Source organism: Triticum urartu, chromosome 2A (genome assembly GCF_056163025.1).
Source record: "Triticum urartu cultivar PI428250 chromosome 2A, HENAU_Tu73, whole genome shotgun sequence".
Taxonomy (NCBI): Eukaryota; Viridiplantae; Streptophyta; class Magnoliopsida; order Poales; family Poaceae; genus Triticum; species Triticum urartu.
In genome coordinates this window covers 73,908,605-73,933,480 of record NC_141874.1, presented here as the reverse complement: position 1 = coordinate 73,933,480, position 24,876 = coordinate 73,908,605, and the positions used below count along the sequence as shown (strand labels likewise).

General features: G+C 48.2%; 1 pseudogene; it reads left to right on the top strand.

Moving 5' to 3' along the window:
- LOC125535037 (small RNA 2'-O-methyltransferase-like) overlaps positions 1–24,673 on the top strand; it is a 53,823-nt pseudogene extending 29,150 nt beyond the window's left edge.
- Positions 24,674–24,876: the final 203 nt, after the last annotated feature.

Sequence of the window (24,876 nt, the reverse complement as noted above, 5' to 3'; positions counted from 1 at the left end):
TTCCCCGAGCCGCCCCGAGCTATCCCCGAGCTCCGCCACCTCGTTCCCTACCTCCTCAATGAGCCAAGCTACCGGAACGGCCCCGAAGCGCCACCCCCGTCGCTTTTCCCCTCCTCGGCCGCCGGAGATTCGCCTCGCCGCCCCGCTCAGCTCCGGCCTTCCCCGAGCCCGCTTCGACGCCTGCTACAACCGCCATGAGCTGCTGCTCCTCCTCCCCCTCTCCGTTTTCTCGGTTGCACGCCGTAGTCGCCGTTTCGCCGATGACCGAACTCCGCCGCCGCCTGCGCTCGCCGCCGCCGATCCTCCGGTAACCATTTGGTCCCGGGCGCGTGTCCACCGAGCTCACTGCACCGCGTAGAGCATCTCCAGTGCTTCGCCCCGCCTGTTTACACAACGCAGCCGCGCTCCCGCGCACACCCGAACACCGGCCGCCACGACCGAGCTCCTCGTCGTCGTCTCTGGCCGCCCCAGCCCCTGCAACCACCACCGTTGGACGTGCCGCATCGCGGCCGTTCCAACGAGACCAACCCCGCTTGCTCCCGTCGCCGGAGTTGGCCGGGCGGGCAACGCCGCCTCGTCCTGGTTACGCCGGCGATTAGCCGCCGGTGATAGCCACTGTTTGGGGATTAAACACCCCACTAACTAAGCCTCTAAGCCACTGACAGCCGGACCCCACCACCTAACTAACCGGCTAACTAAAATAGGTTAAGGTTAAGCTAATTGCAGTGGCCCCAGGTGCATTTTTGACTATGCTGACGTGTCCGTTGACCGGGCTCCACCTGTCTGTGACCCTAGGCAGCGCTGGGTTACTGACCAGTGGGTCCTACTGGTCAGGTTTGACCTGGACTGCGTCTGTTGACCAGATGACGTCAGCATGATGCAAGGCTGACGCAGTAAATGCTTTACTGTATTTTTAAATAAATCTAAATGATTTATTTAATTCCAGAAAATAGCCAAAACTTCTAAAATTCATAGAAAATTAACTATAACTCAGAATGAAATAAATTATATATGAAAAATTGTCAGAAAAATTCAAGGAATCTGTTTATGGCATTTGCATGCATGTTTGAACAACCTAGGGTTGTTGTACATGGCAATTTTCATAATTGACATTTAAATAAGCACATATGGAGTTTGAATTTGAACCCTTGGTTCAAACCAACTTTATTTAATATGATTGCTAGTTGCATTAGGCCAATCAACAACATATTGCCATGTCACATTCATGCATCATATTGTTGCATTGCATTGATTGTGTCCTTCTCTGTTTGCCGGTAACCGTCCCCTCTCAGACGATGATGTTTCCGACGACGTGATCGATGACACCGATGAAGAACTATATTATCTTTAGAAGTGCCAGCCAAGAAAAACCCCCTTGTTCATTCCGATACAATCCCACTCTCTCGCTCCTGCTCTCTTTTACCGCATTAGGACAACAACGATTCAACTGTTACATGCTGCGGTAGTTGAACCCTTTTCCTCTGCATGACCTGTCATTGCCACAGTAAATAGATGAAACCCACTAGCATGAGTAGTTATTGTTTGAGCCCTGATGTGCCTACTCATTCATGCTTGTTTGTCATGCCTGCTATTGCATAGAGTTGTGTCAGGTCTGATTCATCGGGGATGAATCGGAGGTGTGTGAACATGTCCTACTGTGTGTGAGCTAAGTGTGTGAACACGATTTGGTAAAGGTAGCGGTGAGAGGCCATGTAGGAGTACATGGTGGGTTGTCTCATTGAAACCATCCTCAGGAACTGAGTTCTGTGTCTGTGATCCATGAACATCTACTACCACTCATTGGGATCCTTAATTGACCCTCTCGGCTTCTTAATCACCCTAGTACTCTGTCTAGGAGTTGCAACTAGTTTCTGGTGTTTGTAGGTTATGTGTTGGCGACCGTGCGTAGCGCTGACCCTAGGGGTGGGCTATGATGCGGTAGATACACCGTGGCACGGTGTACCGGGCGCCCGTTTGGTGTCTCGGGAACCCTGTTCACATCGTTCGGGGCCGTATGTGGAAACCTCGGCCGGACTCCCTGTGGATGGAACCTGGATAGGCGATAAACCTGGACTAGAGACTTGAGTGTTTAGGTAGGCTGTGGCCGACACCCTCGCCAGGCTTCCGCTTGAAGGTTGCCGAGATACATGACGTGTATATGGTGATAAATGGTGGGAGCGTGTGTGAAGAAGTACACCCCTGCAGGGTTATCATTATCTATTCGAATAGCCGGATTCCTCGGATATGGGAACTTGGACCCCTTGCATAGTTCATAGACAAGTGAAAGTGGATACTCTAAAACTCGCAAGATAAGCGTGAGTGCTATGGATGGCCTTCTCGTAGGGAGACGGGAGCGGATCCGTAGTGGTGTATTGATATGGTGAATATGTGGACTCGTGTGCGCCACCTCAAAAGAGTTGCTTGCAGTCGTAGTTTAGGTTAGCTACTGAGTCAAAGCTGGCTTGCTGCAGTTAAACCCCACCATCCCTTTGTTGATGCCGATGCATATGTAGCTAGTTCTGATGTAAGTCTTGCTGAGTACTTTTGTACTCACATTTTCTTAATTTATGTTTTGCAGAGAGACTTCAGTCTCGCTAGTAGTTCTGCGTGGGCTTCGACGTTTAGCTTGATACCTCAGCTACGATCTTGTGTCCTCGGCAGGATCTGGTAGATAGTCAGGCTTCTTAGCCTTTTTCATTTGTAGATGTCTGTACTCAGACATGTTAAGCTTCCGCGTGTGCTTTGATTTTTATGCTATGATTGTTGGGTCATGAGACCTATGTTTGTAATATCTCGCTCCTCGGAGCCTAATGAATAAATGTTTGAGTCGTAGAGTTATGTTGTGATGCTATGTTGTATTTACACATATCGAGCATATTGTGTGTATGATTGAAATGCTTGGTATGTGTGGGATCCGACAATCTAGTTGTTTATCCTTGGTAGCCTCTCTTATGGGGAAATGTAGTCTAGTGCTTCCATGAGTCATAGTAGTCCGCTATAGCCCGGTTCACCGGAGTCCTGCTAGCCCAGCACTACTGCTCAGAACACTTGACTGGCCGGCATGTGTTTCACTTCGTTCCTGTGTCTGTCCCTTCGGGGAAATGTCACGCGGTGACATCCGAAGTCCTGCCTAGCCTGCTACAGCCCGGGTTCCCGGAGTCCTGTTAGCCAGTGCTACAGCCCAGATTCACACGCTGCTGACCGACATGCTCGATGTGATTCATGTATGCCTGTTCCCATTGGTTAGTGCCGCTTTGGGTTCACGACTAGCCATGTCGGCCCGGGTTCTCTGTCATATGGATGCTAGCGACACTATCATATATGTGAGCCAAAAGGCGCAAACGGTCCCGGGCCATGATAAGGCGACACCCGTGGGAATACCATGCGTGAGGCCGCAAAGTGTTATGAGGTGTTACCGACTAGATCAATGTGACTTAGAATCGGGGTCCTGATAGTTTTGGTATCAGAGCTTGACTGCCTGTAGGATTACCAAGCCAAACCGGCCGAAGTTGTGTCTAGAAATGCTTTAGTTATGTAGGGGAATTGATTGTGGAAGGGAACATAAGGATCTTTTTACTCCTTTACCTTATGGCCTTCTGATCTGAGTCATCCTCTTCTCTTCTACGGGGTTTAAGAACTAGGCCTTCTAATCTATCTATCAGGATGACGTGTTACTAATCCATAGACTTATAGGATTAATGGATTCAATTCTGAGTTCAGTTCCTACTATTTTTGTGTGTTGACAGTTGATCTCGGAACCTTGATATTGTGTTGTTGAGTGGTTATGCCACCATTTTGCAGGATGTCTCAAATCTTTTGAGCATTTACAGCCGTTATGCTGGCCGAGTCATCCCAGGTTTCTAGATAATCTGATGCATTTGCAATCCTTTCTTTCCGTTCCCGATGTCCTTTATGGTCAGAATAAGCACACTAACTGGTGCGTTGAGGTAATTTATTGTCTCGACATATATGTTGGAGCTATTATTATGACCGTAGGTGTTTTAGGGAGTCACCTAGTAATCTAGCAATGCTTTGTATCCCCAGTGTGATGATTCTGGCCACCATTCTCGAAAGCATTCCGCGATGCCATTTAGTAGTAGGTATTCTACTCCTGGGTTCTTGACCCAAGATCCACTCTACTTACCTCGTGTTGATAGTGTTGCTCGTACCTTTAGGATATTAGTAATCTTTGTGATAGTCTTCGAGGTCCGTGGTAAATCATTCTTGCAAATACCATGAATCATCCTTGGCAGAAATTTGTTTGAATCAAAAGATCACAACCAGAGTGCTCTTAATGAGTTCTCCATTCTACATTGTGAATCTGCGAGTTCTACCTTTCTACATGGGTTATCCGGGAGAAATGTTGAGCTTGCTCAACATACTAACCTATGTATCCACAACTCAGAAAGATATATGTTCCCTTGAGTTGTCCCTCTTCATTTGTATTCCAACCATCATCTATCAATTGATAGTCAAGAGTAATTGTGCATCCGTGTTATCGATGCTTATTATTCCTGTGGTCCGTCAAGCCATTCTAGTTCAGAATGACTAGGAGAAACAAACTTCAGTACCTCATCCATTTCTAGGATTGGGTCAAAGCAGTTGTATTCCGCAGATCAAATGCAATCAAGCTTTGGTTCTGTTCTACCCTGAAGTATTACCCACTTTTATGTCAGGAACGTCATGAGAATTGCACCTTATCTTATGAATTTTTGATGCAGCGATACTCTCGCCATCATCGTTCATTCCTCGGTCCCGTGTTGCCATAACTGGAATGCCGACAAGTGAAATCGGTACTCCTAGCAACCTCGTTGCTTGGTAGTTAATGGACAATATTCTCATTCTTAGCGTGTTGGTCATTGAATCATCATTCTAAGATTGATCGTGCTACCTAGTCCATTTTCCTGGTGCACTCTTCGATCAAGAGTTGGGACTGTGTCTATCCTTGCTTAGTTGATCATATCGTCTTGCCCTGAAAAGCAAGATTGTTCTCGAGCTTAGTAACATATCGGTGGTTCGTGATTTTCTGAAGATCTTCTCGAAAGTATTACCTGGTTGTCACCTGACCGGATGTTGAGTTCGTGATTAAATGGGTTTTCTTATAAATCACCCCTTCTCCAAGAATCTATGTTGGATATCCCTGAGCTAGTTGGTTGAGCTAAACAACAACTTGGAGAGTTGGAAGATAAAGCCTGTCTGACTTAGTTCATGTTAAGGGATATCTTTTTGTGTGTGTGTGTGTGATGAAGAAAGATGATATCTCCATCGATTGGTCCTCGTGATCAGTTGTTGGATCTATTGCCTTGTCAAAACCTTGACTTGAGTATGGGCTATCGTCAAGTCAAATCAGAACCAACAATGTTCGTAATGTTGTCTTACTCGTGGTTGATCCCTCGAGCATACACCATTACATCTTTGGTCTGACCAATGCTATCACCGTGTTCACATGATGGTGGAAGTTCAGTGATATGGAAATTCCGATGAGTTGTTCTTGAGTCCATCAGCAGCATTTTGTCTCCTCCATGATTCGTGTTGAACATCTAGCTAGCATTGGAAACTTGTGTAAGCATTTTTTTATGCCCCGTTCATGAAGTATCTGTCTGGATGAAAGAAGTGACTTCCTATGGTTCACGTGCAATCGATGCAAGTTGCCGCCGTGAATTTGAGAAAGTTTATTTTGCCTCCTCTAGAATCATCCCAAGTTAGTCATGCACGTGCAAACTGCCCTATGGTTTGATAGGTTGGCCGCCTCCATTCTACATGTGTTCCTAGCACACCAAGCCACTGATTGACTTGCTCAAGGATAAGAAGTTCATCGATAAGTGCACAAGGACTTCGATATCCTCGATGATGGTTCCCAACCTGAACTCGGTAGTGTTTTATTATAAGACTACTGTGTGGTCATGCTTGTCTGGGACAGCGTGTTCACATGTTGTAGCAAAACCTGCTCATGTTTTGGAGCTTGCTATCGTAGTTCATTCCCTGAGAATCTTGCAACGTCATCTTGTCGATTTGTGTTGCAACCCTTCTTTCCAGGCATGTTGTCTGAAATATCATGTTATCAACCAGATCTGAATCTCAGGCAGATATGATGGTTGGAACATTTCCAACATTAGCATTTTGTTTCCAGCTTGCATGGCCATTGTGCCAGTTTCCCATGGGCTGCCATTCTCAATTGTTGAAGAAGGATCATCTTCAGAAGTGTACTTACCATGAGTCCCATCCATTTCCGGTGATAAGCAAAAATCATTCGTTGTGTTGTCTTCAACAAGGTAGTCCACATCACCCATTCGAGCCCGGGTATGCCATTCCTTTGAACTCTGCCAAATGTCTGTTGGTGATTTGTCTTAGGCTGGTGTAGAGAGTTTCAATGATCTCTGTATCGAAAGTAATTCTTTTTGCCACTTAAGGGGATAGATCTACGAGTCACCTTCCCCAAGGTGCCCCGTTGTGGAATCATGGCAGTTAACTCCTCGCCACGTCGTGATCGAGCATGGATTTGTTGCCTACTTAGTGGACCTTCGTCATCTGTTACACCCCATCCCCCCGAATGTATGTTTCGTGTCTCAGCTCAAGAGAAGTTTTATATCTCACCCTAGGAGTTGATCTTGAGTTGCCCGATCTTCGAGAAGATCGATTCTGGTAGAGTTCCTGTCTGTCGTCATCGTGTTGGATGAAGATCTTGAAAGGAAGGACACCAAGATCGATCTGAAGCAATGGATCATGAAGATCATGTTAGTTTGTACCCCCTCTGTCTTCGTACCTCACGTCTTGAATCTCGGGACAAGATTCTTGTTTAGTGGGGGTGAGTTGTCACAGCCCTAGAATTGTTTGGAGATAGTTGCATCAGTGAGCATCATGCATCCTGTTAATTTCAAGAAACTTGAAATGAGGAAAGTGAAAGCCTCAGAAATCAATTTAAAAGAAGGGCAAGAACCCTTTAAATTGCATTCATTGTTTCCAAAATGCCTTCATAAATGTTTGTTAATTTTTGGCAAGGCTTTGAGACCAAACCAAAAATAGGGAACATTTTTGTGGAATATTTTGGGCACTGAATTTAAATCACTATCCTATTTGAATTTGGAAATATACCCAAATATATATATGATATATCTCCAAATACCTCTGATATATTTTATGTGCATTTGGAAAAGTCCATTTTGCAACATGAAATTATTAGAGGATAATTGACACTGTTTTTGAAACTGTTTTGAATTTTAAAAGCAGTGGCAAAGATAAAATAAAAACAAACAGAACAAAAAAACAGAAACAGAGAGAGAGAGAGAGTTACCTGGACTTACCTCGGCCCACCTACCTGTTGCCGGCCCAGCTTCACCGGCCCAACCCACCACTGCAGCCCCCTCTGTCGTCTTCCTCCCCGTGCCAGTAGACAGGGCGCGTGCTCGTCGCGCGCGCGCCAGCTCCTTCTTCCACCGCGATGCCCCGGCTCTTCTGAACGTGCCACGGAGACGCCCTCGACCCCCTGCGTCTCTCCCCTCTCGCTCTGGACCCCCTCCCCTCCTCTGCTCTCTCTCACGCACACGGCCGAGTGAGACCGTCGCCGCCGCTCTCCGTCACCGCGTCCACCGTGTTCCCCGAGCCGCCCCGAGCTATCCCCGAGCTCCGCCACCTTGTTCCCTACCTCCTCACTGAGCCAAGCTACCGGAAGGGCACGGAAGCGCCACCCCCACCGCTTTTCCCCTCCTCGTCCGACGGAGATTCGCCTCGCCGCCCCGCTCAGCTCCGGCCTTCCCCGAGCCTACTTCGACGCCTGCTGCAACCGCCGTGAGCTGCTCCTCCTCCTCCCCCTCTCCGTTTTCACGGTTGCACGCCGTAGTCACCGTTTCACCGACGACCGAACTCCGCCGCCGCCTGCGCTCGCCGCCACCGACGCTCCGGTGACCATTTGGTCCCGGGCGCGTGTCCACCAAGCTCGCTGCATCGCATAGAGCATCTCCAGTGCTTCGCCCCGCCCGTTTACACAGCACAGTCGCGCTCCCGCGCACACACGAACGCCGGCCGCCGCGGCCGAGCTCCTCGTCATCGTCTTCGGCCGCCCCAGCCCCTGCAACCACCACCGTTGGACGCGCCGCATCGCGGCCGTTCCAATGAGACCAGCCCCGCTTGCTCCCATCGCCGGAGTTGGCCGGGCAGGCAACGTCGCCTCATCCTGGTTACGCCAGCGATTAGCCGCCAATGATAGCCACTGTTTGGGGATTAAACACCCCGCTAACTAAGCCTCTAAGCCATTGACAGCCGGGCCCCACCGGCTAACTAAAATAGATTAAGGTTAAGCTAATTGCAGTGGCCCCACGTGCAGTTTTGACTATGCTGACGTGTCCGTTGACCGGGCCCCACCTGTCTGTGACCCTAGGCAGCACTGGGTCACTGACCAATGGGTCCCACTGGTCAGGTTTGACCTGGACTGCGTCTGTTGACCAAATGACGTCAGCATGATGCAAGGCTGACGCAGTAAATGCTTTTTTGTATTTTTAAATAAATCTAAATGATTTATTTAATTCCAGAAAATAGCCAAAACTTCTAAAATTCATAGAAAATTATCTATAACTCAGAATGAAATAAATTATATATGAAAAATTATCAGAAAAATTCAAGGAATCTGTTTATGGCATTTGCATGCATGTTTGAACAACCTAGGGTTGCTGTACAGGGCAATTTGCATAATTGACATTTAAATAAGCACATATGGAGTTTGAATTTGAACCCTTGGTTCAAACCAACTTCATTTAATATGATTGCTAGTTGCATTAGGCCAATCAACGGCATATTGCCATGTCACATTCATGCATCATATTGTTGCATTGCATTGATTGTGTCCTTCTCTGTTTGCCGCTAACCGTCCCCTCTCAGACGACGATGTTTCCGACGACGTGATCGATGACACCGATGAAGAACTATATTATCTTCAGAAGTGTTAGGCAAGCAAAACCCCCTTGTTCATTCTGATACAATCCCACTCTCTCGCTCCTGCTCTCTTTTACCGCATTAGGACAACAACGATTCAACTGTTACATGTTGCGGTAGTTGAACCCTTTTCCTCTACATGACCTGTCATTGCCACAGTAAATAGATGAAACCCACTAGCATGAGTAGGAGTTGTTTGAGCCCTGATGTGCCTACTCATTCATGCTTGTTTGTCATGCCTACTATTGCATAGAGTTGTGTCAGGTCTGATTCATCAGGGATGAATCGGAGGTGTGTGAACATGTCCTACTGCGTGTGAGCTAAGTGTGTGAACATGATTTGGTAAAGGTAGCGGTGAGAGGCCATGTAGGAGTACATGGTGGGTTGTCTCATTGAAACCATCCTCAGGAACTGAGTTCTGTGTCTGTGATCCATGAACATCTACTACCACTCATTGGGATCCTTAATTGACCCTCTCGGCTTCTTAATCACCCTAGTACTCTGTCTAGGAGTTGCAACTAGTTTCTGGTGTTTGTAGGTTATGTGTTGGCGACCGTGCGTAGCGCTGACCCTAGGGGTGGGCTATGATGCGGTAGATACACCGTGGCACGGTGTACCGGGCGCCCGTTTGGTGTCTCGGGAACCCTGTTCACATCGTTCGGGGCCGTATGTGGAAACCTCGGCCGGACTCCTTGTGGATGGAACCTGGATAGGCGATAAACCTGGACTAGAGACTTGAGTGTTTAGGTAGGCTGTGGCCGACACCCTCGCCAGGCTTCCGCTTGAAGGTTGCCGAGATACATGACGTGTATATGGTGATAAGTGGTGGGAGCGTGTGTGAAGAAGTACACCCCTGCAGGGTTATCATTATCTATTCGAATAGCCGGATTCCTCGGATATGGGAACTTGGACCCCTTGCATAGTTCATAGACAAGTGAAAGTGGATACTCTAAAACTCGCAAGATAAGCGTGAGTGCTATGGATGGCCTTCTCGTAGGGAGACGGGAGCGGATCCGTAGTGGTGTATTGATATGGTGAATATGTGGACTCGTGTGCGCCACCTCAAAAGAGTTGCTTGCAGTCGTAGTTTAGGTTAGCTACTGAGTCAAAGCTGGCTTGCTGCAGTTAAACCCCACCATCCCTTTGTTGATGCCGATGCATATGTAGCTAGTTCTGATGTAAGTCTTGCTGAGTACTTTTGTACTCACGTTTGCTTAATTTATGTTTTGCAGAGAGACTTCAGTCTCGCTAGTTGTTTCGCGTGGGCTTCGACGTTTAGCTTGATACCTCAGCTACGATCTTCTGTCCTCGGCAGGATCTGGTAGATAGTCAGGCTTCTTAGCCTTTTTCATTTGTAGATGTCTGTACTCAGACATGTTAAGCTTCCGCATGTGCTTTGATTTGTATGATATGATTGTTGGGTCATGAGACCCATGTTTGTAATATCTCGCTCCTCGGAGCCTAATGAATAAATGTTTGAGTCGTAGAGTTATGTTGTGATGCCATGTTGTATTTACACATATCGAGCATATTGTGTGTATGATTGAAATGCTTGGTATGTGTGGGATCCGACAATCTAGTTGTTTATCCTTGGCAGCCTCTGTTATGGGGAAATGTAGTCTAGTGCTTCCATGAGCCATAGTAGTCCGCTATAGTCCGGTTCACCGGAGTCCTGCTAGCCTAGCACTACTGCTCAGAACACTTGACTGGCCGGCATGTGTTTCACTTCATTCCTGTGTCTGTCCCTTCGGGGAAATGTCACGCGGTGACATCCGGAGTCCTGCCTAGCCTGCTACAGCCTAGGTTCCCGGAGTCCTGTTAGGCAGTGCTATAGCCCGGATTCACACGCTGCTGACTGACATGCTCGATGTGATTCATGTATGCCTGTTCCCATAGGTTAGTGCCGCTTTGGGTTCACGACTAGCCATGTCGGTCCGGGTTCTCTGTCATATGGATGCTAGCGACACTATCATATACGTGAGCCAAAAGGCACAAACGGTTTCGGGCCATGGTAAGGCGACACCCATGGGAATACCGTGCGTGAGGCCGCAAAGTGATATGAGGTGTTACCGGCTAGATCGATGTGACTTGGAATCGGGGTCCTGACATTGGATATCTGATGCTGATGAGATGAAAGCCACAAGTGGATATGTCTTCACACTTGGTGGCGGTGCTGTTTCCTGCAAGCAGACGATCTTAACAAGATCGACTATGGAAGCGGAACTCACAGCATTGGACACATCATGTGTCGAAGCAGAATGCTTCGAGAGCTTTTGATGGATCTGTCGGTGGTTGATAAACCAGTCCCGGCTGTCCTTATGAACTGTGACAATCAAATAGTGATTGCCAAGGCTAAGAGTTCAAAGGACAACTTGAAATCCACAAAGCACATAAGAAGAAGATTAAAATCTGTCAGAAAATCAAGAAACTCCGGAGTAATAGCGTTGGATTATATCCAGACGGCTAAGAATCTGGCAGACCGTTTTACAAAAGGGTATCACGGATTGTGATAGAAAATGCATCGAGGGAGATGGGTATGAGACCCACGTAAGTTGCCATGTGGGTAACCCAACCTATGTGATCGGAGATCCCGTGAATTAGGACCTGGGACAACAATCCAGCGGTCAACTGAGGAGAGTATCCTTAATTAATCCACTCCGTTGGAGATGCAATAATACTCTCAATTCTATAAGGCTGGCTGACTTTTGTCTTAATGTGTTCCAAAGCTTATGTAAGCAAGATGCTAACCTACAGAGCATTCTTTGGAGGAACACATACCTATGTGAGCCCGACTGCTGGTCACAGTCTATGAGATTGGGTGATATCTAGGAAGCTCATGAGAAGGTACGGAGTATGACTAATAAGCTCCACCCGTGGGGTTTAGCCTTCAGCAGCCACATATCAGCTGACAATGGGCGAAACTTCTACACGCCAAACTGACAATTCAAGGCATAGTCCATTATTCAGTTTGTGAAGAAGTCTAATCCCATTGCTTTAGGTGGAAGTTCAATTTAACAGCCTCCACTAAAAATTCTGGTATATCAAACATTGTTTGGAACAGTTGACAAACTTATGTGCCTCGAGATCTGGTGGGGGTTGTTGGATTATGGATGGGCTTAGGCTCATATAAGACAATAATCCCTGGTTAATCTCTAAGGCCCATGCATGTGTACGACAAGTGGTGGGAAGTGTGGGAAGTTTAGTACCATACTGCTACAGTAAGAAGAGTGAGACCTCTTTATAAGGGTTGCTCCATCACTTGCTATTGGGAGCTTGGGAGTAGGAGTTGCACACGCGCGCTCCTCCTTTTCCGCCGCTCGCCTCGTCACGAAGCGCGCGTGCGCCACGGGTTGCGGGAATGAGCCGAGCCGAAGCTTATTTTTTCCGGTCAAGAATGGTTAATTGATCTTGTATTAATTAACGAGTCGCTTACAAAAGTGCCACTGTCCGAGACGTTGGACCGTGGGCTGTTCGCAGACTCGGTCATGGGCCTGAGCCCAGGCCCATCTACTCGAAGGCCTATATAAGAAGGCGTTGGCTAGTGGAGTGAACCCTAACTCAGTTCACTCACTCCCTATCATACAACCCTAGCCGTCATCTACTGTTCCTCTCACTGAGCTGTCTCCGGCGATCCCATCCCGACGACCGCGTGCACGGTTGGTCGGGAGAGCAGGTGCCTCCGGAACCCTGTCGTTCAAGATCCTACCCGGGAGAACGGCAATAAGGTTTTTGGGGAGCGTCTCGACGCGGTTGCTCCCGATCCGTCCCCGTCTTCGTCCGCCTCTGCTTTCACTACTTCCTCTACATCGACTCCATGGCTGACGACGAAATCGCCAAGAAGAAGGCATTGGCTGATGCCGAGGCTGCTGCTGCCGCCGCCATGTTGGCCTGGCCAACCGGAGGGTATGAGTCGTTCATCCCCTATTTGCTCGTTCGTGTGCTAGCCGTATATATGATGTTCATAGATGGTTCGGTTCTATGTATTGTATGTGCTCACATGCTTAGATATCGGTATGAGATGCATACCGTATTTGCCATGTTTACTGTCTACTCGTCAATTAGATTAATCGAGAAAGTGCTAATATTTCCAACAATACCTATTCTAACATGGCTTCTATGCTTCATTTCAGAACTTCCCCGCATCATCTCATCCTCTTGTTGGGCACTTGAGTGTGACACTCAGAAGACTGGGGGCCTCCTTGGAAAGCTACCTATTTCAGCCATTGTTGCTTGTGATGTTAAGGTCCATACATTGTGTAAAGTTATTGACCCTAAGGCAGAATTTGATCCTCTCTTGGTTCTTTCAATGATCTATAATGCTGCCAAACAATCTCTTGGTGTATCTGTTAGTAACAGAAACTTTTGGATTCAGATTCAAAGGCCTTATTCCCCTGAGGCTGTTGATTTGGCACTTCAGCGCTGGTCTGGTATTTCAGATCCCATAAGAGTAGAAGCAGTTCTTATTCCATGTGTGTTGGATGATGAACCTAAGATGGTAAGCCTTAATATATGAGAGAATGAACATTACATGGGTGATATAGCATCGAAGCTCTCTGCAACTGATTCATCTCATGTCCTTGTCTCAAGGTCAGTACAGAGTCTGTGATTGGTGAAGTCTTGATTTCTGAACCTTTACAGCAAATTGGTTGTGCTGACAGTTTAAAGCATTTTTCTTACTGCAGAACAGTTGACAAAGCATCTTCTGAGATGAGGTTTTTTTTCCCAGCTCCGGATGTACAATTTGTTTCTGATTTATCAAAACAATTGGTGGATGATCGTGGAGATCGCAATATGAACTGCGTAATAAATAAGCGAGCTTCCTACATTTCTGGCCAAACAATTTATGGAGATGCAGTTTTGGCAAATGTTGGATACACAAGGAGAGATACAGAACTTCAAACTGATCATGTCAATCTATGTACCTATTACAGGTACAAGCTTGTTGACGATTTCACTTGTATGCTATGTGTTTGCAGCAAAACTGCAATCTTCTATGAATAAGTGATACACCAGCTAACGATCTATAGGGGATCGTAATCTAGCTGTAGATGCCAGTCATTCATCAATTTCTCTCCATTGTGTTCTAGTTATCTTCGATTTTGAGACTGTTTTTCTCTGTCTTGTAGGAACTACTCTTTCTCGCCCTATTTTATATTTTGTTTATGTAACATGCTTTTGGATCCTCAGGATTCTTCTGCGAAAATTACCTGATGGAATTTACAAGATCTCCAAGGACTCGATTCTTGTGGCAGAGCTTCCGTGTGTTTATACTCGTACCAGTTGGAAAGGCCCCTCTCCACGAGATCTCCTTTGTTCTTTCTGTCGCCTCCAGAGGCTATCAGAACCCCATTTCGCTGCCAATGGGGTAAGTGCATCCTGTAATGTCTTAGGAACAGTTGTGGGCTCTGAAGAGATGGGGTCACCAAAAGCAACCGCTGGAAATCAGTGCGCAAATGATGGAAGGATTGCCAAGGAAAACCCAGACATGTTCAAGTGCTCTGTCAAAATATATTCAAAGAAGAGGGAGATTTTACTAGAGTATTCCACAGATTATAGCTGGAGCAAGGAAACTGGTCCTATTCAGAATTCTGCGTTGAAGGTCTTGATTTGGTTCAATCGTTATTTTAAGCAGCTGAACACGCCTGTGGAGAAGCTCTATCTTCCTAAGAGCACTGATGGCCTCACGATATATCCAAATATATTTTTACAAGAATTTGCAATGTGCTTATCTGTCTATGGCAAGACAAGTGGTGGTCATTCAAGAACATGCAGCGCAGTTGGATACTTTTCTATGGATACATCATATCAGCAGCTTGAAAGCAGTGCATTTTTTAACAGACGTTGATGGTCAAGATTCTGGTGTTTTTCCGTCCCATAGATCGTTGGCTTGCATAAGCTACAGTGTTCACCTGTTTATGAAGGACAGCAGAACGAGATATCTCCTAGAAGTCAATAATGAGTTTGAGTTTGAGATAGGGGCTGGAGCTGTTAGGAATCAGCTTGAATCATGTGCAACTCAACTCTCAGTTAATCAAAGTGCATGCTTTGTAGATCAACTGTCTGATAGGGATTTGAGCCTGGCTGCAGCTGGTGAGTTGTCACTGGACCTTTCCAAGATATCTAGAGGTGAGCTACCTATATCAATAGCTCAATCTGACAGTTATCTATGATTGTTGGAATTGGGCTTCAACATCCTTCCTACATTTGAACATCTTTGCAGACAGCTGCGTCTTGGAGTTCTCCGTAAAGGTGTTGCAAGTAACTGAACCTTTAGAAGATAGAATGGAGAAGGCCTTGTTCAATCCTGCTTTATCTAAACAGAGAGTTGAATTTGCTGTTCGGCACATCAACCAGCTGCATGCTACAACATTGGTGAATATTACTTTCATCCTAGTTCCTTATTTACAAGTATTGGCTTGTCACTATTAAAGCTGAATTTTTCAGGTTGATTTTGGTTGTGGATCTGGTAGTCTTCTTGACTCACTGTTAGAGCATCCAACAACCCTTGAAAAAATTGTTGGTGTTGATATTTCTCGAAAGGGTCTTACGAGAGCGGGAAAGGTTCAAAGTCCTGCTCAAATAGTTGTTTACTCTTTGAACCATTTTTTTTCCTTTTCAATGATTTATATTTGGTTGCGAGATCTTATGGGTTTCACCTCTAGCCTACCCCAACTTGTTTGGGACTAAAGGCTTTGTTGTTGTTGTTTGTAATGATTTATATTTGGATTTGTTTCACCTCTATCTGACATTGCAGAGCCTTCATCAGAAGCTTAGCAAGAAACTCTTGTTACAAACTAGTGTTCCAACAGCTGTGCTCTATCATGGATCAGTAACAGATTTTGATTCTCGCTTATATGGGTTTGATATTGGCAGCTGTCTTGAGGTAGCCGAGTACTCCTTTTGAACTGTTTGTATCTTCTTGTTTGGTTTTGTTATATGTATGTAAAACGTTAGGCTTGGTTTTGTTCTAGAATTGATCTGGGCATATGGGCTGTTAGTTCCTGGTGTGGATTTGATGTTTTTTTTAGAAAAGGGGTATTACCCCGGCCTCTGCATCAGAAAGATGCATACGGCTCATAATTAAAAAACAAAAGCAGTCACAAAAATCTCCAACATCTGAAGGTACGAAAAGAAAACAAGCTGCTCAAGCGAGCCTAATCAAGAAGCCACAACCGGCTGGCAAATAAAATAGGAGCACTACATGCCTATCCTATTACATGACCGCCATCCAAACCGGTTGAAAATACCCCGAGCTACCATCTCCCATCGGGTAGACGCAGTAGCCAAACGCCCCCTGGCCTCCGTCGGAGTGAGTAACGACCACATACGGATCAATGTTGTGGCCCTGAAGATAACCTGCAAAAAGTGAAAGTTCGTTTTTCTGTTAAAAACCAAATCATTTTTGCAGTTTCATACTGCCCATAACAAGGCACACACTCCGACACGAATGTGTCTTGCTACATCCAAGTTAACCCCATCAAGCCATGTTCCAAATAACATATTGATAGAGGTAGGTGGAGTAATATTAAAAGCAATATGAATCGAACGCCAAAGAATCTTAGCCAGCGGACAATCTAGAAAGAAGTGCCTTATAGTTTCGTTACAATCACAAAAGCTACACCTAGCAGAACCCATCCAATTGCGTTTTGCCAGGTTGTCTTTTGTCAAAATGACTTGTTTATGCACAAAACACATAAACATTTTGATTTGCAATGGTACCTTAACTTTTCAGACGTGCTTCGAGCAAGGAATGACACTAGTGTTCATGACATCCAGATACATGGATTTGACCGAGAACCTGCCGTCCTTAGTCAGTTTCCAAAACAATCTATCTGGCTGCTGAGACAGCTGGACATCCATCAACCTTCGTACAAGATGAAGCCATGCCTCCCAACGATGGCCTACTAGCGTCCTCCGGAAGCTAATATTGAGAGGCGTGGACTGTAAGGCAGTTGCAACATAGGCTTCTCGACGTTGAACAATGTTATACAGAGTAGGATATTGAAGTGCCAGAGGCGTCTCCCCAAGCCACGTATCCTCCCAGAACCTCGTGTTAGCCCCATCACCGACTAAGATTTTTGCCCTATTAAAGAAGAGGGGCTTGACTCTCATCAACCCTTTCCAAAATGGAGAATCAGTCGGGCGCACAGTCACCTGAGCCAAAGTTTTAGCCTGAAGATACTTATTTCGCAGAATCTGAGCCCATGTGGCCTCTGTCTCGGACGAGAGTTTAAATAGCCACTTGCTAAGAAGACATCTATTCTTGATCTCTAGATTTTCAATGCCTAGACCGCCTTGGTCCTTCGGCCTACAGATGATATCCCATTTTGCAAGCCTATACTTTCGTTTCAACTCATCATTCTGCCAAAAGAAACGAGATCGATAAAAGTCTAACCTCTTCCTGACCCCCACCGGGACCTCAAAAAAGGATAAAAGAAACATGGGCATACTGGTTAAGACCGAATTAATCAGAATTAATCGACCTCCATATGACATGAGCTTCCCTTTCCAACAGCTTAGTTTCTTTTCAAAACGATCCTCGATGCACTTCCACTCCTTGTTCGTCAGCTTACGATGGTGAATGGGTATACCTAGGTATGTAAACGGTAGCGAACCCAACTCACATCCGAACAATTGCTTATACGCCTCCTGGTCCTCATTAGCTCTTCCAAAGCAAAACAGTTCGCTCTTATGGAAGTTAATCTTGAGTCCAGACAATTGTTCAAATAAGCACAACACAAGCTTCATGTTCCTTGCTTTCGCCATGTCATGCTCCATAAAGATGATAGTATCATCGGCATACTTCAGAATGGATATACCACCATCAACTAGGTGCGGAACCAAGCCCGAAACCTGCCCCGCATCCTTAGCCCGACCTATTAAAATGGATAACATATCAACCACTATGTTAAATAGAATCGGTGACATGGGATCTCCTTGCCTTAGTCCTTTGTGTGTTTGGAAATAGTGACCTATATCATCATTCACTTTAATCCCTACACTCCCTTTTTGCGTAAAGGACTCAATCTGGTCTCGCCAGGCCTTGTCAAATCCTTTCATACACAACGCCTGTTGAAGGAAAGGCCATTTAACTTTATCGTATGCTTTTTCAAAATCCACTTTAAAAACCACACCATCTAGTTTTTTTGAGTGAATCTCATGGAGCGTTTCATGCAAGACGACCACCCCTTCAAGGATATTTCTGTCTGGCATGAAAGCGGTCTGGGACGGTTGCATAACTGAATGCGCAATCTGCGTGAGTCTGTTCGTCCCAACCTTGGTGAAAATTTTGACACTGACATTAAGCAAACAGATAGGCCTGAATTGCTCAATACGAATAGCCTCTGTCTTCTTAGGAAGAAGAGTTATCGTTCCAAAATTGAGCTTGAACAAATGAAGCTGACCATTGAACAAATCATGAAACATCTGCAACAGGTCACCCTTAATAAAATGCCAGCACTCTTTGTAGAACTCCGCCGGAAACCCATCTGGTCCTGGCGCTTTATTGTTCTTCATTTGTGAAATGGCCTCAAACACCTCTTTCTCCGTAAAAGGAGCAGTCAAAATCTCATTCTCTTCCGTCTCAAGTTGGGGAACATCCTCAACTCTTGACTCATCCAGGGACACAAAACTCTCTTCCGGAGATCCAAACAACTGCTTATAATAGTTGGTAATGTAAACTTTCAGGTTTTCCTGACCAACTATCGTCCCTTCATCTTGTTCTAATTGAAAAATTCTCTTCTTACGATGCTTTCCATTAGCAATCATATGAAAGAATTGAGTGTTTTCCTCTCCTTGGACAACCTTACGAACCTTAGCTCTCAAAGCCCATTTCAATTCCTCCTCGCGGAGAAGCTCTTTCAACCTTAACTCGGCCTCCACTTTAGACTCCAGCTCGGAAGTATCTAAAATAGAGGTTTCAGCTTTTAACTCAAGGGAATGAATAATCATAAGGAGTCTTTCCTTCTCAGCCTTATATATCCCATTCGTGTGCTTAGCCCATCCACGAAGGAACCTTCGAAGATGACGAATCTTGCACTGCCACCGCTCAATGGGTGACCTTCCCCCCGAGTCTTTAGCCCACTCTCTAGCTAACAACTCAATAAACCCTTCTCTTTCAAACCAGGCAAGTTCGAAGGAGAAAATATTCTTATTACCCATATGAGTTTGAGCTCCAGAGTCGACTAGTAACGGTGTGTGATCCGAGATACCTCGTGTCAATGCCTGCACCGTTACCAGAGGAAACTTCTGTTCCCAATCGACGCTCGCCAAAACACGATCGAGCTTCTCAAAAGTCGGAACCGGTAGCGAGTTTGCCCAAGTGAATTTCCTACCCGAAAGCTCTATCTCTCTGAGATCCAAGCTTTCTATGATAGTATTGAACATAAACGACCATCTGCCGTCAAAGTTGTCATTATTCTTTTCCTCCTTTCTTCGAATAATGTTAAAATCCCCACCCACTAAGACGGGTAGTTGCTCGTTACCGCAAACACGGACCAAATCAGCCAAGAAATCTGGCTTGAGTTCTGGTTGCGCAGCCCCATAGACTGCCACCAAAGCCCAATCAAAACCATCCGCTTTAGTTCTGACCCGAAACTTTACCGCAAACTCACCCAACACTACACTCCAAACCTCCAACGTTTCACACTTAACCCCAAGTAAAACCCCACCGGATCTTCCTCGAGGTGGGAGGCAGTGCCAGTCAAAATCAACCCCCCCAGATAAGGTACTAAGAAATTGTGGAGAAAAAATACCTTGTCCAGTCTCGGACAAAGCAATAAAGTCTAAATAATGTTCAAGAGAAGCCTCTGCTAGAAACCGTCTTTTAGCCAAGTCTTTAAGACCTCTGCTGTTCCAAAAGATGCCTCTCATATTTCATCATGAAATTTTTTAGAGGTACGGATCCTAGCACTTCTACGCACAGCCGACGCCAGATAAACCTTCCGTTTCCAGGTCCGTTTAGGCTTAACGCGAACATCAGAAGGTTCGGCACGTTCGGATTGAGCCTCTACCACCAAAGACTCATCCTCAAGGTTAGATGTTTCAGGGAGGCCATACTCATCCTCCTCCTCCGCCTCCTGTACCGCAGGATCAAGATCAACACACAAACCATCTAGAACTCTAACCCCAAGCGCATCAATCTCCGATTCATTCATCGGCCTAACCGCCGCCATGTTACGAATCAATTCTAACGCTCGTTCAGCTTCCAAATCTAGCATATCATTAACAGACTTAGAAATCTCTAGATCATTATTACCCAGAGATACTCCTAATTGGTTAGCATTTTGCACAATCTCATCATTGGTAAAATGCATAATAGAATTAGACTTGTTAACAGACATACCAGTAGAAAGCTCGACGTCACGAAACTTGGCCGCCCTCAACGCACACCTGAGCTGCATGTCATCAATATCCGGCTGCTCCTGCAGTCTCCCGCTGACCCGTCTCCCTGCAGAGACAGGATCCGGGATCCCACCGAAAGCGATGACCTCCTCGCGAGAAGCTGCGCTGGGGAAAGAGCCTCCTGCCCATCCCCCAACAGCGGTGACCAGCGCCGGGGCCACCGGAGCAACATCCAACGGCGACGAGAGCTCCCAGGGCCCATCGACGGCCATCCTGCCGACGCCCGCGACCAGTGAACTCGGCCTAGCGCGGTCCAGGGAGTCCGGTGCCGCAGCAACCAAACCACCCAGCCCGCCCTCCAGAGCAACAGAAGAGGAAAAGACGGCCTCCTGCGCGCCCGCTCCCCCGCAAACCGGCGACCTCACCAAGGGGGCCGCGCCGACCCTTGGGACCGCCAGCGTCAAAGGCCCAGAGGGCCGAGCCTCCTGCTCGCCATCTCCTCCCATGACCACCGGCTCGGCCGCCTCAGCCTGTGCCGAAGGAGAGGAAACAACCGAGGGCGGGACATCCTGCCCCGAAGCACCTCCGCCCTCAGCAGACCTCGACACCTGCAAACTGAGCACCGGGGTCGCAGAACGGACCCTGTCACACGACACCCTCGGCGAAGCCGAGAACGCTCCAAAAGAGCCAAGCTGAAGAGTGGTAGTCGGAACTGTGCTGGAAGTCCCAACAGGGGCGGAGTCACCATTATCAGACTGCCCCGAAGGCCCCTTAGCCTTGTCATCATCACTCTTAGCTATATCATCCTGGTTCCCTGACCCCCCTCCTCCCTCAGAAGTGTCCATGGGGTTATCATCCTCAAACTCATTGAAAAGATCAGGATCCTCATACTCAACATCCAACTGATATAGAACACCCGCGTAAGTCCAAGGCACCACGTCTGGCAAGAACTGAATATTGGCTACACTGACAAGCAGCCGTGCCACCCCATGAGCCCGAGTGAACTGCATATCCACCTGCTCAGTCCTGCCAATCAAAGAACCCAGGCTCCAAGTGACCAAGAAGCTGTCCAGAGGGTCAGAGGGAGCACCAGAGAAACGAACCCAAATCTGAGTTAAAGGCGTGCCTTGTGGCTCTTTCTTGTTCCACTTATCAAACTCAAGCACATAACTAGTCCCTGTAACCCTGCTCATACCGAACTTGAGAATCCTCACCTGATCCTCCTTAGACGGAAAATCCACTTTGTAAGAGTTATCGGTGAGCTTAAGTAAGGACCACTGAAAATTACCCGGAGCGAGCTCTCTTAACTGCTGAATGATCTGAGCTTCGGTCAACGGCCCGGGAACCACCTTCACCACACCGGGGAAGGACGTTTCCACTATGGGCGCAGAAGGCTCCGCAGAAGGAGACTCAAAAAACATCAACTCCGAACAACACACTCCGTAGATCTGAACGGATGGTTTAGGCCCCAACATAAGAGGACAGTCGGCCGCTGTGTGTTTAGGTTTCCGGCATAGGTCACATAACTCCGCAGTACAGTGAACCAAAAAGTGACCCGGTTCCCCACAACGGAAACAATTGAGCTTCTTCTTCTTAGCCGCCCACTTAGACAACTTGTCACTCTCGGCCTTGTCCGAACCTTGCTCAGAAGTAGAATCGCCAGTCTGCATGGGCTCTGGCACAGAAACTACAGCCAAGGCCTGCACCGTCTGCACCGCCACCTGCGGTAAATCCACTGCACCCTCCGCCACCTCCGTCACTGTAGCGGTCTGAGTACGCCGAGGCTGATAGTGCCTCCGGTTCCCGCCCCGACCTCCACGAAAGCGTCCTCGGAAAGCACGGTTATTAGGACCGACCGCGCCCTCGATGAAATTTCCGGTTGGTCCTTGGAAACCCCGGTTATCATTGCCATTGTCCACCCAAGCATAACCACGGCCCCCTCCGGTGGAGGAAGAACCCCGGTGCAAACCAGCGCCATAAGCATCATACCCGTCATCGCCCCACTGATCGCGCGGGGGGTTACAGTCATATCCCACCGATGCCCCGTCGCAAGGCCGGTCGGACCCTGACCACCACTGCCTCGGCCTCCCGCCATCTGCCTCGGCCATGGACGTTGTGCCGGCGGCGTTTCGAGCCTAGCAGCCGGCGCATGTGCAGCCCGCGACCCGGGGACAGGCGCCATTGGCGGGGGCATCGGCCCCCGAGACGGAGCCGGTGCCCTAGCCGCGAGCGGGGCCAGCGCCCCAGCTGGGGTCGGAGCTGGCGGCCTCGGAACCGGCGCCCGAGGTGGAGGCGGAGCTGTCGCCCTGGGCGGCCTCATGGCTGCCGTAGGCGGAGGCGCAACTCGAGCCACACCCGGCGCAGGCAACGCCGCAGCCATGGCAGCCGCACCCGCGGGCGACGCTGCCTTCTTCGCCGGCGGCGGAGGCTTGGGCGGCATCACGTCCTCTCCGGCCGACGTCGCAATATCGACAGAGACACCCGAGGCCCGCCTCGCACGGCCACGCACAGCAGACGGAAAACCCACCCGTCCGCGGCGGCGAACCCTAGCGAGAACAACCCCTCGACAGGGCGAAACCGATCGTGCATGCGATGGCACATGATCCGACGCAATCACATGCACGAACGCCTCGACAGGCCTCTCGCCAGTAGCCGGTTTTGCCTGGGCCTTTAGCCCCGCTAATCCCGGTCCACACATAGGCAAACCACCCGAGCCCGATGTCCCGGTCTCGGAAGTGCCCGTACAGTGGCCCACTACACCCAGCCCGTCAGAACCCAACAACGCATTCAAACGCACGATCCGATCCGCCCTAATCACGGACGAACAATCACTCGCCGGCTCCGGCCTCTGCGCCGCCGGCGGCCGCCGATCCTTCTTCTTCTTCCGCGTCACAAGAGTCCGGTTATCCGGCAAGAAATCAGACAACGTTACCGGTTTTCTCAGAACCTTTGGAATTGGTCCGCTCCACGGCTTCATCACTGGCTTCGAGATTTGAACAGTAGGGCTACGCCGATCGTTCTTGATCTCAAGCTCCGGCGAAGAACCAGCGCTCGGCGAGGCCATGGACACTCCACCGGCGATCTTCATAGATATATGGCTCTCGACCTGCTCCTCTCCGTCGCTGTCCGAAAGCACCCAAAATCTCCCTCCTGGTCTGGCATGAACCATCGGCTCCGAAAGATCGATCAACTCCGGTGACCTCGGTTGAACATTCACCTGCACACATTCACCAACCACTACGTCATATAAATCAAGAATGAATCTAGAACCCACCTCAGTCTTGCCGCCGTCCGGAAGATATTCGCCAGCGAGGACGTCGTTGTCCAAATCTAGGAGAACCATCCATCTCGAACGTGGAGAGAAACGAAGTCGTCCTTCGATCCAAACGACGGGATCATTCCCTTCGGAGAAGCTTGCCCGCCATTGCATCCAACGCGGCTCATCCCGTCCGATCTCACCAGGCTGCAGATCGCCGCAAGCGCCATCCGATCCCGCCGGCTCCTCCGTTCCACCCGACAGCGCCGCCGCTAGGGTACTAGGAGAGGCCGGTTGGATCTCATGCGCCGGAGCGCACCCACCAAACGAGGGTTGAAGGAGCAACAGCGGTCATCCGGCCGCCTTTGGTAGCCTCGTCTCCGCCTCACCCTCCGCCTCGCCATCCGCTGGTGCATCCATCAGGTCACCTCCTGATGCGAGCCGCGAGCTTCCTGTTGGCGCGAGGTGCGAGCTTGCCACTGATGCGGCCTATGCGTCGTCCGTCTAGTCTTCCCGTCAATGTGGATTTGATGTAGAATTACTGTAGGAGTGAACGCGGGAGTTAGTTCCTTTATGTGAAAGACAACATACCTGAAGGACGTTTGTAATCAGTAACCTATGCTACATAAAATGTACCCGGAAATGCTTGTACATTTCTTGTATGTTGGTTTTGTTTAGGGACTTTTTTTGACTAACCGAAGTAAACTGCAGGTGATTGAGCATGTGGAGGAGGACCAAGCAAGTTTATTCGGCAACGTTGTATTGAGCTCATTCTGTCCGGCGGTGCTCATTGTCTCAACACCCAACTACGAATACAACCCTATCCTCCAGAGGTCAGCTTTGCCAAACAAGGAAGAGGAGCAGGAGGAAAACGCTGGACCTTGCAAGTTCCGCAACCATGACCACAAGTTCGAGTGGACGAGGTCCCAGTTCCAGCGCTGGGCTACTGGCCTCGCTGCAAGCCACGACTACACTGTGGAGTTCAGTGGCGTTGGCTGCTCGAGCGACGAACCTGGCTATGCTTCCCAGATTGCTGTTTTCAGAAGAATGGCGAGAGATCAAGGTGAATCTTCCCCGAACGAGGATGATTCGCATCAACCTTATGAAGTTCTCTGGGAATGGCCTAACGCATCTATACCGTCTCACTGAGTTTGGGCGGATACCTGACTCACCGGCCGTCTCCTACCCGAGATGATGAGACTGGTTCTTAGTTCTTACTAACTTGTCAGTTTGATACTCCACCCAGAGTGTGTTGCTGGATATCTACCTCGTTGAACTAAATAGTTGCAGTAGCTGCTCCGAACCTATCCCTTGCGATGGCTCTAATCCCTGTAGAAAACTGAATATTCTGT